Source organism: Acomys russatus, chromosome 7 (genome assembly GCF_903995435.1).
Source record: "Acomys russatus chromosome 7, mAcoRus1.1, whole genome shotgun sequence".
Lineage (NCBI taxonomy): Eukaryota > Metazoa > Chordata > Mammalia > Rodentia > Muridae > Acomys > Acomys russatus.
Window position 1 is genome coordinate 11,092,074 of NC_067143.1, and position 15,539 is coordinate 11,107,612.

Sequence of the window (15,539 nt, forward strand, 5' to 3'; positions counted from 1 at the left end):
ATCCCACCGGCTCATATATGTGCATGTTTTGTCTCCAATGATAAACTGGGAAGGGTTAGGAGGTACAGCCTTGTTAGAGTATATGGTTCCTATTCAGGAAGGTGTGTCACTGAGAGGTGAGCTCTGATGTTTAAGATGCCAATGCCAGTGACCAGATGGAATCGAGTCGCTGTTTCTGTCTCTCTGTCTCTGTTTCTGTCTCTCTGTCTCTGTCTCTGTCTCTGTCTCTGTCTGCCTCTTGTGGTTCAGGATGAAAAGCTCTCAGCTCTGCTGCAGGACTATGACATGATGTCTGCTTCTTGACATGACATCACTGACTGACTCTGTAAAAGCATAATCAAGCTCCCAATTAAATGGTTTCCGCTCAAAGAGTTGCCTTGGTCATGGTGGATCTTAATTTTTTTCTCACCTAATCATAAATTATTGTTACAATGAAAAAATAATTTATGATACATTTTCAGTGTTTCTACCTCGAACTTATTCCTTTTTTTAAATTTTATTAATTTATTCAGATTACAACTCAATTGTTATCCCATCATTTGTATCCTTCCATTCCTTCCTCCCTCCAGCTTTCACCCTATTCCCCTCCTCTAGGTCCATGACTGAGGGGGACCTCCTTCCCCACTATATGGTGATAGGCTATTAAGTCTTATCTTGGTAGCCTGTTTATTCTTTCTTTGAGTGCCACCAGGCCTCCCCACCAAGAGGAGGTGGTCAAGTGATGGTGGATCTTTACAGCAATAAAACAGTAACTCATACACTCACTAAGGTCATATATCTGTGCATATAACATACACTAATGTTATCTGTTGGGATGTGAAAATCTCTTCTCAATGATACATCACTTTAATAACCAATTTGTAAGAAACATGTGACACTCTCCTGAACTAAGTCTTGGAAACAGACTGTCATCTCTGGGTTATGTGCTTACACTTGCTGAGACTGCAGCCATGTAGAACTGCTCTAGCCTTCCTTCCTAGTAGGGTGTCCATTCTGTCCCTTTTTATACATGGCTTCTGAGATCCTATTGGTTTTTTTACATCTACTTGTTTAGGACAACATTCACCCTCTCAGCCAATCAGCAGCTGATAGAATCTTGAGGTTTCCATGGAGCTGAGTAAACAAATTTGTCTCACTGTCCAGTATCTCTGATCTTGAATACATGACTTTTTCTTGTGAAACACAAGACACCTTTATCCAGATCCTATAACATTACCCATATCGACAATGTCAGGTAGGAAAAGAAATGTAATATTTATTTAATTGGGCAGATCCCTAATTTGGAAAGCATCAGAATAATGTGGGATTAAGAGGAAAGTGCTGAAGGACAAGATAGTGTCCCATTGTGGTCTTGGCTTTGACATTTTCTAGGCTTGTGACTTTGGACTGAGCATTTACTCACCTACTCACTAAATGTATCTTTGGTGATATGAAGGCTGGCAGGGTCTTGGGCTCTCTGGGGAGTTGATTATTTAAAGAACGATATAGAGAAGGGAACCACAGGTGACAGGCGGGAACCTTGTGATACCCAGGCCATCAGACCACGGCAAGTGTCCAAATAAACAAATGTTGTAAGTCTCATTGCAGTAGCCAATAAAGGTAATTTGTTTGCGATCACAGCTGGCAAATTTAAAAGGCTAGTGTCTTATTCCTTGTTTAAACTAGTTAGCTCAAGTGGTCATATGTCAATTTTTCTTTACATTGCCAGTGGGATCAAAATAAACAGGTCAATACTGTGACCAGTTAGTATTCATAATACATTGCAATTCAGCTCGCAAACACCCTGACTCCCCAGAAGGTGTTCAAGACCGGCTTGTGCAATGCTGTGGCCCAAGGTGCTCACAGTTCTCAATGGTTTATTTCCTTGTGCTGCTTCTCAGCCTTAGTCCCAAAGTCCTTCAACAGCAGGAACTGAGTTCTCCTTCCTAGTTCTCACTCAAATGCTCTTGAAGTGATACTAATTAATAAGAAAGGTACCCCATCACAAAGCCTTGTGCTCCTAGCTGGGATTATATTGTGGAAGACATAAGTAGAGTTCTCACTGCTGAGGTGCTCCCTCATTGTCTTGGTGATATCAGGAGAATCCTCTGTGGTCAGTTCTAGGTTTATGTTTATGCACAATCCTCCAACGTGACCACACCATTCATAGCTCTGTAAAGTCTTATTGTGCTAATCTCAATTAATAGGCTGTTTGTAAAATTAAATGCAACCTGAGAGATCCTTAGCATTATGTTTTCAAGGGGAACATTATCATAAAATCACCTATCCCTAGTTCTGGCTCTACCACTTTATTACCATAATAATGGGATCCCATGGTGGGATTGGACACTAAATTTATTGAGCTCAGTCACAAGTGGTGTTTTTTTGTTTTGTTTTGTTTTTTCCTTTTTTTATTATTAATTTCTTCAAATTACATCTCAGTTGTTAGCCCATCCCTTGTATTCTCCCATTCCTCCCTCGCTCCCGCTTTTCCCCCATTTCCCTCCCCTATGTCTGTGACTGAGGGGGACCTCCTCCCCCTGTATATGCTCATAGGATATCGAGTTTCTTCTTGATGACCTATTATCCTTCCTCTGAGTGCCACCAGGCATCCCCATCCACGGTACGTCCCCATGGAAAACTTTACCTATCAGGAAAGTGGGTCAGAGGGGAGGACATCCTATTGAGACTTTAGGTGTGAGAAGTCTGGGAGAATGAGGAAATAGAAGGATCCAGAGGGTCCTGGAAAACTACAGGCGGGTCTGGGCCCTAGGGTCCTCCTCAAACTATGGCACCAGCCAAGGAAAATATAGGCAGTAAACTTCGAACCCCTACCCAGACTAGCCGATGGACAAGTGGTGTTTTATTTTTTCTAATTTCTTTAGGGAGAGGTTTGTCACACAAGTATGAATGTGCTCAAAGGTGACTGCTGGGACACACACACCACAGACAGAAAGATACATATATACACACACACAGTGTGCCAAAAAATGCAGGATGGAAGGATGACAGGAGATGAGTTTTAATGTTTCCTGTCTTCTCTGTCTTAGATGATCTGCAGACACAAGGATGCCAGTCTACCTCCTCAAGAGAGCTTTCAAATCTTAAGTTCTCTAGGGAAGAACATTGAAATTAAAACCATTTTTACCAAGGCTTCAACATGAGCCTGAGAAAATACTTCTTCAAACTGGAGCTGACCTGGATAAATGTGGACAACAAGAAGCCGCCTTTATTATCTACCATAAATTCTTCACGTGAGAACCTTCAGTTTCTATCTCCTTCCTGGGACTGTTCCCTCATTCATGCTCCTCTCCTGATCATGTCTTTCACATTTGCTGACGTTAAATGAATTTGACAATGTCATCTCTATTCAGATTTCTAGAAACTCACGAGTATTCTTTTCTTCACTATTCAAAGGCATGAACCAAAGGTGGTGGAGTCACACACAAAAAGGAATGTCATGAGTAGGAGACTGTGCTCATGATCCTTTCTCCATGAGGCCCAGCTGTGTAAAAACACAGGTTGGCAGGGAAGCAGGGAGTGTTCATATTGCTGAGAGGTTTGACTTCCCCATTTCTGCTCAGGCAGCGGGATTATCTTTGATGGTGGCCCAGCTGAGATCCCTCTTCTCTTCACCCTTTAACCTCTTGAGTTTTATAGGAAACAGGGTAGCTTTCCCTGTAGCTACACAGTCACCAGAGAAGACTGTAGAGCACAGTGTGGTTCATTACAGTAAAGTCTTTTTCTTTTTTCTTAAAAATTTTTTATTAATTTATTTTTGTTACATCTCAATGTTTATCCCGTCCCTTGTATCCTCCCATTCCTCCATCTCTCCCATTTTCCCCTTATTCCCCTCCCTTATGACTGTTCCTGAGGGGGATTTCCTCCCCCTGTATGTGCTTTCAAAGTTAATCATAATATTTGGGTAGACAGAATAAACAAAGAATTGCAGAGCTGTCACCAGGTAATGACTCTTATAGCCTCATTGAGAAGAGAGCTGCGTGCTTCATGAAGGGAGTGGTGGTAAAAATCTCCCCAGTCATGTGCATCCCTGAGTTTAGTGAAACAACCTAAAGAAGTTCACATGACTCTGAGGAGCTCAGGCACTGGACAGGGGGTTTCTGGGAAATGACTTCCCTGATCTTCAGAACACTGTGTGTGCTGAGAATGTACATCGCCTTCCTGTTTCACAGAGAAGGAGAAAGCTCACCTTTAGAGATTTGCACAAGTAGGACATTTTTCATGTTTCATTTCCCTGGCTGTACAATCTGAGAACAGGGGTCTTTTTGTTTTCCACAGAAGGTATTCTGAAAAGTGAAGGCATTCTTCTGAGATCCTAATAAATCTCCCTCTCATTTCCTCCTCCTCCCAAAGACAAAGCACTCTTAACGGGGACTCATGTGCCTTCCCTGAGATCATCTTGTCCTACAGAGTTTCTGATCACACCTTCCTCTCAAGCAGAGTTTCTGACAGGGTCATGAACCTTTCTTGATTCTTAGATAGAGGTGAGGGTTGAAGAAGCTTAGCAACATCCAGGGGTGCAGCATCCCATGAGGTGCAGACATCATTTAGGCGTGTGGAATTTTTCTTCACATCTTAGTCACTCTCCTCTGTTTCTTTGGACTGTATGTGGAAAAACTCAACACAGGCTCCACACATGGAAACAGTGCTGCCAATAGATCAAACTTCCTCAAGGTGGGTCTTTGCTGTCTAGGTGTCTGACCAAATATCTCCAGAGCAGAGCAGAGCTACTGCAAGAAAAGCCACAGATCCTGACACTGGGTGGAAGTGTAGCTAATGCTGCCTCAGCACAGTAGTACTGAGGAGGGGGATGGGTGGGAATGGGGCTCAAGCTGTGCAGGAGCTATGGCTGCCTCTTCCAACTTGTCTTTCTCTCTTTTCTGACATTAGAACTATTCTACTTACTCATTCTGCTTTTGTATTGCAGACTATAAACACAGTGTTCAAGAGGGCTGAGGCACTGAAGAGGGATCTCCTAAAGAAATACACCATCAAATATGAGCAACACCTGGCTGAGAAGGTCAGTTTAAATGTCATGGAGATGGGGATTCTGTGCCAGTTTCTCATCCCATTCCTGGGACTGTATTGTGCTGTTTCATTGGAGTTTGTGATTTAGTAATTAGGCTCCCCAGTCACTCGAACATAAATGCACTTGAACTTGTACAAGCCGCCCCCCCCCCACATCACGCACACACACACACACACACACACACACACACACACACAGACTTAGTGAAGGCAGCCATATAGCAACTGAGTAAGGCAGTGCTGGCCGTTTTCCACCACACCTGGCTTATGGAACCTGTGGTGAGACCTGTTTAGAACTACATTTTGTTCATCTCTGTGCTGACAAGACTTTTATTCTGAGATTTGAAATTTTAGCCTAAATCCTTCTCTCATCCTGTAGAATAAGAAAGAAGGGGAGCTAACGCAGCAGGGGCCTTCTGAAAGGACATAGCGACATCTTTTTGAAAGCTGGATGTCCTAGCTGGGCACTCTTCCATTTGGGCCAGTGTTCAGTACTGAAGAAAACAACTGTGGGGAGGCAGGCCCTAGTTCACCATTAGCATCAGAGGATCCTCAATCTTTTTTTGTACCACTTGAAACTTCTAGCCCACCGTGTTCGGTAGAGGATGCCTCAGATTCAGTAGTCCCAAACACGTCATCTACCAAGCAGCCTGGTAAGAATGGCACAGTGAAAAGTCCAGCTTCATCACCAGAGGTTCCTGACTTGTAAAAGTCTTGTGTAGAAGTGATCCGCATTGCATCTGAATCAGCCACACGGGTGACAGACTGGAGCTCAGCAGTAAGGTAAGGCAGTGCTGGTGGACAGTTTCAGAAGTCTGGACACTGAGCAACCAGCCCCCTGTCCATGTCCTCCGTCTTTTGCTTACACGGATCCCCTTACTCTGTTGTGGTAACAGAACTACACATGATGAGTGCTGTCTTTTTCTGTCTTGCTACCTTGACTGTCCTGTAAAAATGCCCTTTAATTTTGGGTAAGCCATGTTGTTTCCTCAAAACTTGCTGGACCTCAAACCCTCATCTTATAAGAGCTCTGTAGAGATTCAAATAATATTAAGCAACACTTAGCCAGTACTGAATCCTCTTCTATCTTAAAAATCTGTGTTAGCATTTATTCTCTGAAAGGCAGAGTCTCAGATAGTCTTTTGAGATAAAGGAGAGCTGTAAATCAGTAGAATTTCTGCTGCTCTGCTTGAGATCATTTGGTAGACTGTCTTGGAAATTCCCAAGTATGGCCAGGGAGTTGATGACTCCATGGATAAAGCCCTGGCAGTGACTGTTAGGAACAGAGATGGAACCTCCAGAAAGCAGACAAACATCAGGTATGGTTGGCCACGTCTATACTCAAAGTTCTCTTAAGTTGAGATAGGACAAGGCTTGGCCTCTCACAACACAGCTTGCTGGACACACAGAGAAGCACAGAAGAGATTCTGTTGGAACAAAACGCAAGGGAAGAACAACACTCTAGGCAGTCTGGTCACATCTGCAATGTGCCGAGGTGCCAGTGTGTCCTTGCTCACACATGAACATGCACATGCTCAAAATATACATATGTGCTAAAAATACATAAACACATCCAGAGATCATTCATAAAGCATTTTAAAAGATAAATCCACAAATATTTCAAAGAGCAATGATCCATGTGATGAAGACTTCCCACTCTTGGCTCTATCCAAGGTGAAAGCTCTGGAATACTTGTAGTTTATCTCAGTCTATGTCTGAAAGTCATAAACCACGGAAGCCACTTGTGTGAGTCTCAGTCTGAGGCAAGACACACAAGGATCGAGGGAAACAGCAGTCTAGCCCCCAGAGTCCAGAAGCCAGCCGACTTGGAGATCTGAATTAAAGAGAAAGAAAACCTGCCTGTGCCAGGAGAGACCCAGCAGAAGTTCTCCTTTTCTCTGATTGTTAAGTTTCCAGGTGGGCTCAGGGTGCCCACCTGAGTTATATGGGATTTTTTCCAATGAGTCTATAGATCCACACATTTTTTTTTTACAATCATGTCACAGTCACATCCACAAATATAGTTCTATCCACTCAAGCTGACAATGAAGTGCTTGATCCCAGATCCCAGTCAGGTGTAGCCAGAGCTTGGAGAAAAAACCAACCTGGTCACTTTGTAGTTCCATCCGGGTGAGGGGGGCTCTGGAGAGAGTCCCAGTGTCTTTGCATTTCTGCCCCAGGCTGCCACACTGAGTTCTGTTCAGGGACACTGGGCTCTGTCACCTCAGACTTTTCTCTATTTTCCATTGCATTTCAGAAACTAAGAGGCCTGTGCCAAGTGATCCTTCCTCAGGATTTGTGTGAGAAGTTTCTGAAGTCAGCCAGAAGGAACACCAAGAAAGGCATTGAGACATGTGGTGTCTTGTGTGGATCTCTGGTAAAGATACAAAACTTCTTTCTGATCTGAGTGAGGCTGTTTCTTCCCGTTTGCTTCCCTTGACAGTCAGAGAACATATTCAGGGTCTGTGACCATATATATTACCCTACAGAAAGACCTGTGGGGGGTCAAGTCCTGGATACCTTGAATTTGATGACTTTGTATTTGGTTGCTTTTCAGAGTTTCTTGACCAGTTTGCTTCAATACTACATTTAGAATTTTTCATTCTTGTGGTGGCTAATGCCAGTAAATCCGGTCATTGTCAAACTGAAGCTGGAGGCTTCCTACAAGTTCAAACCAGCCTCAGACAGAGTGAGGCATTGTCTTGAGGAAAAGGAAGGCAACCAGCAGGCAGACAGGCAGACATGAGGCATGGAGACAGGCATGCTAGCTAATTCTAAAAGGAAAATGAGGACTCAATTATTTTCAGGTGGGGTGAGCATCTACTCTGATAAGCCTTGGTATATATATCATCTAAACACTTCCTGACTCCTGAGCAGATGTGCTGGCTGATGCAGGGAAGAGCAAAGGCCTGTGATGGGTCAAGACAGACATGACAGGTTTTTACCAGCATCTGTTCCTGTACAGTAATCCAGCAAAGCATAGAGCACCAAAAGCTGGGAAACACTGACAGGAAAGAGAAAGATGAGAGCGATTCACTGGGGTGGGGTGGGAGCTTCACTTTCTTGTGTTTTGAGAGAGTACATTTGAGACCTCCAGGGAATTGCAGCAAGTTATTTTCTCTTCACAGGTTACAGAGGAAACATTGTCTTACCCTATTATCATTCCTCAACAGAAAAGAGGCCCTGACTTTTGTTACCGCCATAAAGGAAGAAGAATTCTTTATTATACAAGAAGAACCGGGGCCTCTCACCCTAGGTGGATTCATGTCTCTCTGATGGTGAGTTCCTGTTCTCTGTCTCCTAGCGGGGAGAATGCAGGAGGAGAGAGACATGGAGGAAGAGAGGGTTGTAGGATTGGCCAGTAGGCAGGAGTAGGGTCCAAGAGACCGAAGTGTATTGTCAGAGAAGACCGTTGATGGAAGAATAAAGAATACTGAGTAGGGGTAGAAAGAAGAAAAGACATTGAGCAGAGGGAATGTAAAAGACCATTGAGCTGGAAGAGTGAGAAGACAGGACAGATGGTGACATCTGAACCAGGAGAAGCTGAGCTGAACCAGAGGAGACACTGTTTAGAGGCAGGAGAAAGAACCCAGGTGGAACACACAACAAGTGACACGGTAGCCAAGAGAACTAAAGGCTCAAGCTACAGGCTCCTACTCACAGAGGGAGAAGTCTCATGGGTCTCAGAAGCAAGAGTGAAGGGAGACAGCTAGAACCCATGGGGATTGTTGATCTGATGTTTGAAGTAGTCATGACAAATCTTGGGATAGAAGGAATCGGTCTTCTGTTGGCAGGAGGGTAGCAGGTGTGGGTCAGAAGCTGATGAAATGGTTCCTGATTCGATGCTATGTATATCTAAGCATGGATGAATAAAGGAGTCTTGTGCTCAGTGAGGGACAAGATAAGAAGGAAGTGAGAGAAACTGAGCCTATTCTGACCATTATGTGTTCCTAGGACAAAGCAGTTTCTTCCCCCTCCGTTCTCCACTTAGCTAATGAGTGTTTGCCTGGAATGATTTGGGCAATCATGGGTATGGCCAGTTGTTGAAGCTCCTTGGGCCTGCCTTCCTTGGTGGAGCAGGTGTGGCTCGCCATGCTTACTTGGAATTCTGTTTCTTTTGTCTTCTCAGACCCATCCAACCCAGACAGCATTCTTGTCAAGTGTGGACATACACACCCATTTTGGGGCCAGAGGACGCTACCAGAATCCACCACCCGTGGTGTGTGCCCCCAAGTACAAACAGTGAGTATGTGAGATTCACGCCTGGAAGGTACAATTGCTCTATGGCTCAAAACTAGAGTATATTAACTGATTGCTATAGAAGGCCTTCCTTTAAAATATAAGAAGTACTTTCAAGTACCAGAGGTTGAAGAAATACCACTCTTATATTTGGGGATACAGATACTATGTAAAGTAAGGCTTTACATTCCTCCTAAGAGAATAGAGGATGTAGTAGGACTGGGGAGGACCTCAGGGTCTGAGTGTGTGATCAGCATGCTGGAGGCCCTGGATCCCATCCCTAGTAACATGGGGACATGAAATAAAGGACAGAGGATGCATCTAATAGCTTATTCAGTGCTTATTATGTGTTACTTTGTTCTTCATTAATATCAGTTCGTAAGTTTCAGTCAGGGATCTGAATGCAGAGGGAAATGCCGTGGAATTCTGCTTAGACAGTAGGGTTTTCACATTCCTAGGGAGGTGGTTTCTTTTCCCAGGTACTTTTGAGTGAGAACGCACTTAGTATGATCAAATGGATCTCAGTGTACCAGATCAGCCACAGGTCGATGAGGTTGTGTCACTTCTCATCAGCCTGGACTCTTCTCCTGTGTTTGGACTCAGAGAAAATGAAGTAACATAGTTAAAGGACCAGGACCATGACATATGTAAGAGCCAGAGATAGAGCCACAGAGATCCAAGGAAGCCTAAGATCCTGGAATCATTGTGCTAATTTCAAGAGCCTATGAGCATATACAGGGGGAGATAATCCCCCTCAGGAACAGTCATAACCCTATTTCTTTTTCTTCAATTGCAGGACTGCAGCCACGTCACCATCCAGACACCATGTGACTATAACTGATTTGTGATGAGTAGAATCCAACACACTTACATCAGTTGGAACTCTGTGTGTGTGTGTGTGCGTGCGTGTGTGTGTGTGTGTGTGTGTGTGTGTGTGTGTGTGTGTGTGTATAGTTCACATCTATGAATATGTGAGTGTGGTGTACATATGTATATATGTAGGGTGGTGTATATAGCTGTGTGTTTGCTCTACATATGTCATGTATGTCCACTGGCGTGTATGGGTGGAAAGCTGGGCTTATTCATAATGCTCAGAGAAAAACACTGATGTATCCTTTAATAAGGTTTGTTTTAAGATAGAACAGTATATTAGAAGTTCATAGTGACTGAAAATTGGTTTTATTTTAGATAGCACATTAGTTATTAGGCTAAAATATTTCTAGCCAGGAATCAGTATGTGGATAAGGGCCCAGTGCACACAGTGCTGCCCTGCTTCAAGTGCTGGGCTCCCAGAAGAACCTTTAGGATCCTGTTTGGGGCTTAAACACTTTAAGTGCTGCTTTTGCACTTTGGTGATCATGGACTCTTATGGGTGTGATAAGGCCTTCTGGAACAACATGGACCACCTCACCATCCCTGGAAGACAAGAGGGGTTGACTGCACCTCTGTGGACTGTGCCACAGTTGTCTCATGTAAAACAGCATGAGGCAGCCTTCCCCCAACTCCTCGTATCCCATGTCAGCCCCTCCAGATTGCCCAGGTGTGCAACCATGCTGTTCTGATAGCCATCTCCTGACTGACCACACTGGCCTCAAAACACATCACACCACACCTGAAAACTCTGTCTGGCCCACAGAGAATAGTCTGCTTGTTTGAACAGTTTCTGGAAATCTGTCATTTCTCTGATGGTTTAATGTACTCATCACTGAAGCTAGTGCTTGCTTTGACCTCCCACAAAATTTGTGTCCTGCACAGGGATGACAGGACAAATTCACTGTCACTGGCAAAATGCAGCTCACTCTCAACCATGAGTGGGTGACCACACTGTTCACTACATCTGCTGTTGGCCCTGTGAAGAAGTGAAGCTACCCATAAGACATTGTCATTCCCACAAATGTCACAGACACTCTTATTTTATTTATATAAGCATATTTTGAAACAGATTTTTAGTTTCTTAAAAGGCAATTTAGTTCTACAATAAAATTTAACTGTTGAGTCTACCACTTGAGTCTTCTCTCTGTTCAGCTGTCACACAAACACATTGAGAGATGTGATTGCCAGCAAATAGCATTAGCAAGGTGCTGGTGGGCATCCTTGTCGTAGTTGTTTATTTATTTCTCCTTTCTTTCATTTCACCATTTTCTGCCTGTCTTGTTTATTGTTGTGACTGAATCTCAGTGGAAAGTAATGTCTGACCTGAATATCACCGTACAGTCCAGATTGGCCTGGGACTTACAAAAATCCACCTGCTCGTGCCTCTCAGTTGCTGGCATTGAAGATTTTTAATTACTGTGGTTGTAAATTTGAAAGTTATCGTTCACATTGTCCTGTATGTCTGTAACGTTTCTTGTTCATATTTGCTCCTCACTGCCTTCTTGTGTGCTCCTCCAAGCCCGTCTCCAACTCCTGTTCTAAAAACCCTCCTACTGTCATTTATTGTTTCAATGTACGTTCTCTCTCTCTCTCTCTCTCTCTCTCTCTCTCTCTCTCTCTCTCTCTCTCTCTCTCTCTCTCTCTCTCTGTGTGTATGTATGTATGTATGTATGCATGTTTATGTGTATATAATCCTGCGTATTTGTGCAAGTATGTATGCTAGAGGCCCTTTGGACTTCAGGATAATTTATAGCAATCAGTTTTCTTATTCTACTATATTGGATCCTCTGATTAAACTCTTTCAGGATTAGTTGCAAGGGCCTTGCCCCATGAAGTCAAGTGATCTGCCCCATTTTCTGTGTTTTAACAACCTGCTGTCCCTGATCTGATCACTTCCCCTTTGTGAACAGGCCTGGTGGCAGCAGAGGGAGAGCAAGCAGGATATCTAAATGTCTATGTCATGTGGTAGGGGAAGAGGCCCCCTTTTGTCAGAGGTGTAGGGGAAGGGAATAGGGCAGAAGAGGGAGGAATGGTGGGAACAGGAAAATACAAGGGAGGACATAACATTTGGAATGTAATATGAATAAATTATAATAAATTAAAAATTAAAAATTAAAAAAAACTACAGAGATGAAAACTGTCATTTTTATTCTGAGTTCCCTGCATATCCATGCCTGTGTGGTTCTTCTAGACCTTGAGCAACTTTCTATTCTCTACACCTGTCAAGAAAAATGGCTCCTCCTCTCCTCAAAGCAGCTAACCATCAATAGCCCCTCTGCTATGAGTGGAGCAGGAGGCCTTACCTCAAGCATGCTGCAATGCTGGAAGGGCGCCACCTCGTGAAACTTTAGTGGAAGTAGTCACAGCTGCTTGCCTTTAATAGTGCAATGTCTTTTTTTTTTTTTTTTTTTTTAATACTTTTATTTATTTATTTATTTATTTACACATGTAGAAAACAAACTACATACAGCAGGGAGAACCATGTCACAATCATGAAAATAATGCGTTCTATACATGTTACATTCATAGTGCTTGGCCATCTGCATTTGTCTCGTTTGAAGTGTCTTTCCTGTCTTGTTGGGTCTAAATGTCTGAATGAGATTCAATATCTATCCTATCTCAACTCTAATAGCTTAACTTCTTTATCTTGACCTAAAACGATCTTGTCCTCTAACAAACTAAACTTTGTTGTAAAACTATACTATCTTGTCTTCAATGCCCCTCAGAGACTTGAGAAGGAATAAAACTTAAATTCCTGAGTGAACCAGCAGTGTGGTTTAGCAGCTTCCAAATTGTACAAATTGACTTAAGACAGATTACTTCCTGACCCAATACACTTTATAACATTGGAGCCTCATCTTCAGCTTTCTGGCCTAATATCTCTGCCAGACCTGTTCACAGGACAGGAACTATTGAGGACTTGCTTACCCTGACTTGGCAGAGTGTGACCGTCAACTCTGCCTTCATCTAAGTTGCCCATTTTTAGGCAGATTCTGTTTGTGGCAGGAATGAGGACATTTTGCCCAGTGGTTATTTTGCCACCTTTGAAGCCATGTCCATAAGGAGGCTCTTTGATGCTCATCATCTTCTTTGAGGTCGGCTGGGTATTGTCAGGAGTTAACTTGTCTTGTTGCCAGTTGAGAGGAGAGGTTTTCACAGCACTCCTCCCAGCCTCCACCTGCTGTATTGTTTCTGTGTCTTTTTACACCATGCCTCCTGAGTGGTGAGGTCTGGTGTGTGACTGTGTGATACAGATGCCTCATCTGTGGCCAGTCACTCAATACTTTTTCTAAACCTTTGATGAGCACATAAGTCTATGCATTAACAGCTCCTCATGCAAAATAAATTTCTCTGACCAATGGGGAAAGCCTTTAGCTCTAATCTGTGGACATAAACATAGATATTTAGGAGGCAGTTTGACACGACCATTTAGAACAAAAGACATAGCATCTTTCCTTATGGATCTTTATGCACCAGTGTATGGACTTAGGACCAGATTTATAGCATCATGCATGAATTCCCTCCTGGGAAGTGGTCAAACACTCAACCAGGAAGGGCTTGTTTACTGTTGTAGCAATAGTGCCATGATTGCATATGTGGGCATATCATTGCATCAGGTCAGCATTCCAGTGTATACAATCCACTGCTGCTCAGAACACTGATGACTGTTTCCTCCCAGCACAATGCACAGGAAGGATGACCCTGCACAAGGAAAGCTAGGCAGCAGGGAGGAAGTTTGCCAGTCATTTTCTGCTTATTTCTCTATGTACCAAGACCAAACCGTGGTGTCTTCCACAGTAGGGTCTTACATCTACTTCTGGTGTGTAACCAAGAGAAATAGTACTAGCCTGTACTGTTTTGGTAGCTTTAGGCCTCCCTGACTAAAAACCCATAAGGGGGTGGTCTCACATCTGGGAATAAAATTTCCTGTTATCACCCATGGCATGTAGAAGCATCATGAGAACACGGAGCAGGTGTCTCACTAGTGGGTCCTCCCATTTACTCTCTTCTGAAGACTCGTGATCTCAGGTATTGACGCCTTTTCAGAGTCCAGACTACAAAAAGCTTAATGGTTCAGTTGCCTAGACATCCACTCTCCTAAGGTCACCTGTTGACTCTTCCAAGGACCAAGCCTAGGGTGATGTGAAAAGCTGGAGCCAATATGGAACCTTCATGAACTGAGCTGGTCTTCCAGGGTTGCCTAGAAATTTGTGAAATAACATGACAGGAGTGAATACTGTGGGTAGAGGATGATTCCTGCTGGGATCTGCCAGTGCTGGCAGGGATGGTTTTGTTTTCATTTTTTGAAACAGAGTTTTTCTGTTTAGTCTTGGATGTCCTAAACTTTCTTTGTAGATGAGGCTGGTGTTGAACTCAGAGAGCCACCTGCCTCTGCCTCCCTGAGTGCTGGGATTATAGGTATATACCACCATGCTAGGCTGCCAACCCTGACTTTTAATGGGTGCTTAGTACCTGAAGTTAGTTTCTAAGGCTTTTGCTGCCAACATTTTATCCACTAAGCCACTGCCCCATTCCTGCCATGTCTAGTTCCTTTCTTTCTGAACATATATTTCATGTTCATATGCTTACTATTCAAGAAAACAGTTTCCATAAGCAAGATCTCTTATCAACAATGGGAAATCTTGAATGTCTTCCATACGTGGAAATTTTTCCAGCAAATATGATCTGCATAAGAGACTCCATGACAGTAATGAAGTTATTGGGATCCATGCACAAGACTCATGTTCCTCTTTGTGGTACATATTTCAGATCTTTTGAATTAAGATCTCCATGCATTACTGGGTACAAACAAATGATTCAGGTATGCAATCAGCTTCTATCCTTAACCATATATTTTGTTGTTTGTCTGCATTGCTGGTCTATCTTAGATAATAGAACGTAATCTCAGGTGGAAGTTAACATTTACTGGAAATCACGTAATGAGCAAGTGACATTATTAGTACATCAGATAATCTGTAAACAGCGGTTATTAAATGTCTCTCTAATCTAAGTGCCTTCACATTGAAGGGGTCTTAGAGATATTAGGGGAAGGGAGTGTTTTCCAGGTTTCCATTCTCATCTTATTTCTAATTCTGATTTTTTTCTTAATTAACTTCCGTAAAAGTATCATGATTAGCCACTATACTATGAATGGGAAGTTAAAGTGTAACAAAGTGACTAGATAAGGAAGAAGGGAAACCGGCATTGGTCACCTGGAGAAATAAATGGCGTAAGACTTCTAATAATATTGAATTAAATCTGACATTACGGTATGATAATATCACATCATGGTGTGAATACTTTCACAAGCACATTGACTGCTGGAGAGATTACTCAATTGTCAAAAGCACTGGTTGCTTCCTGTAGAAGACATCAGATTGGCTCAAGACAATGAGTTA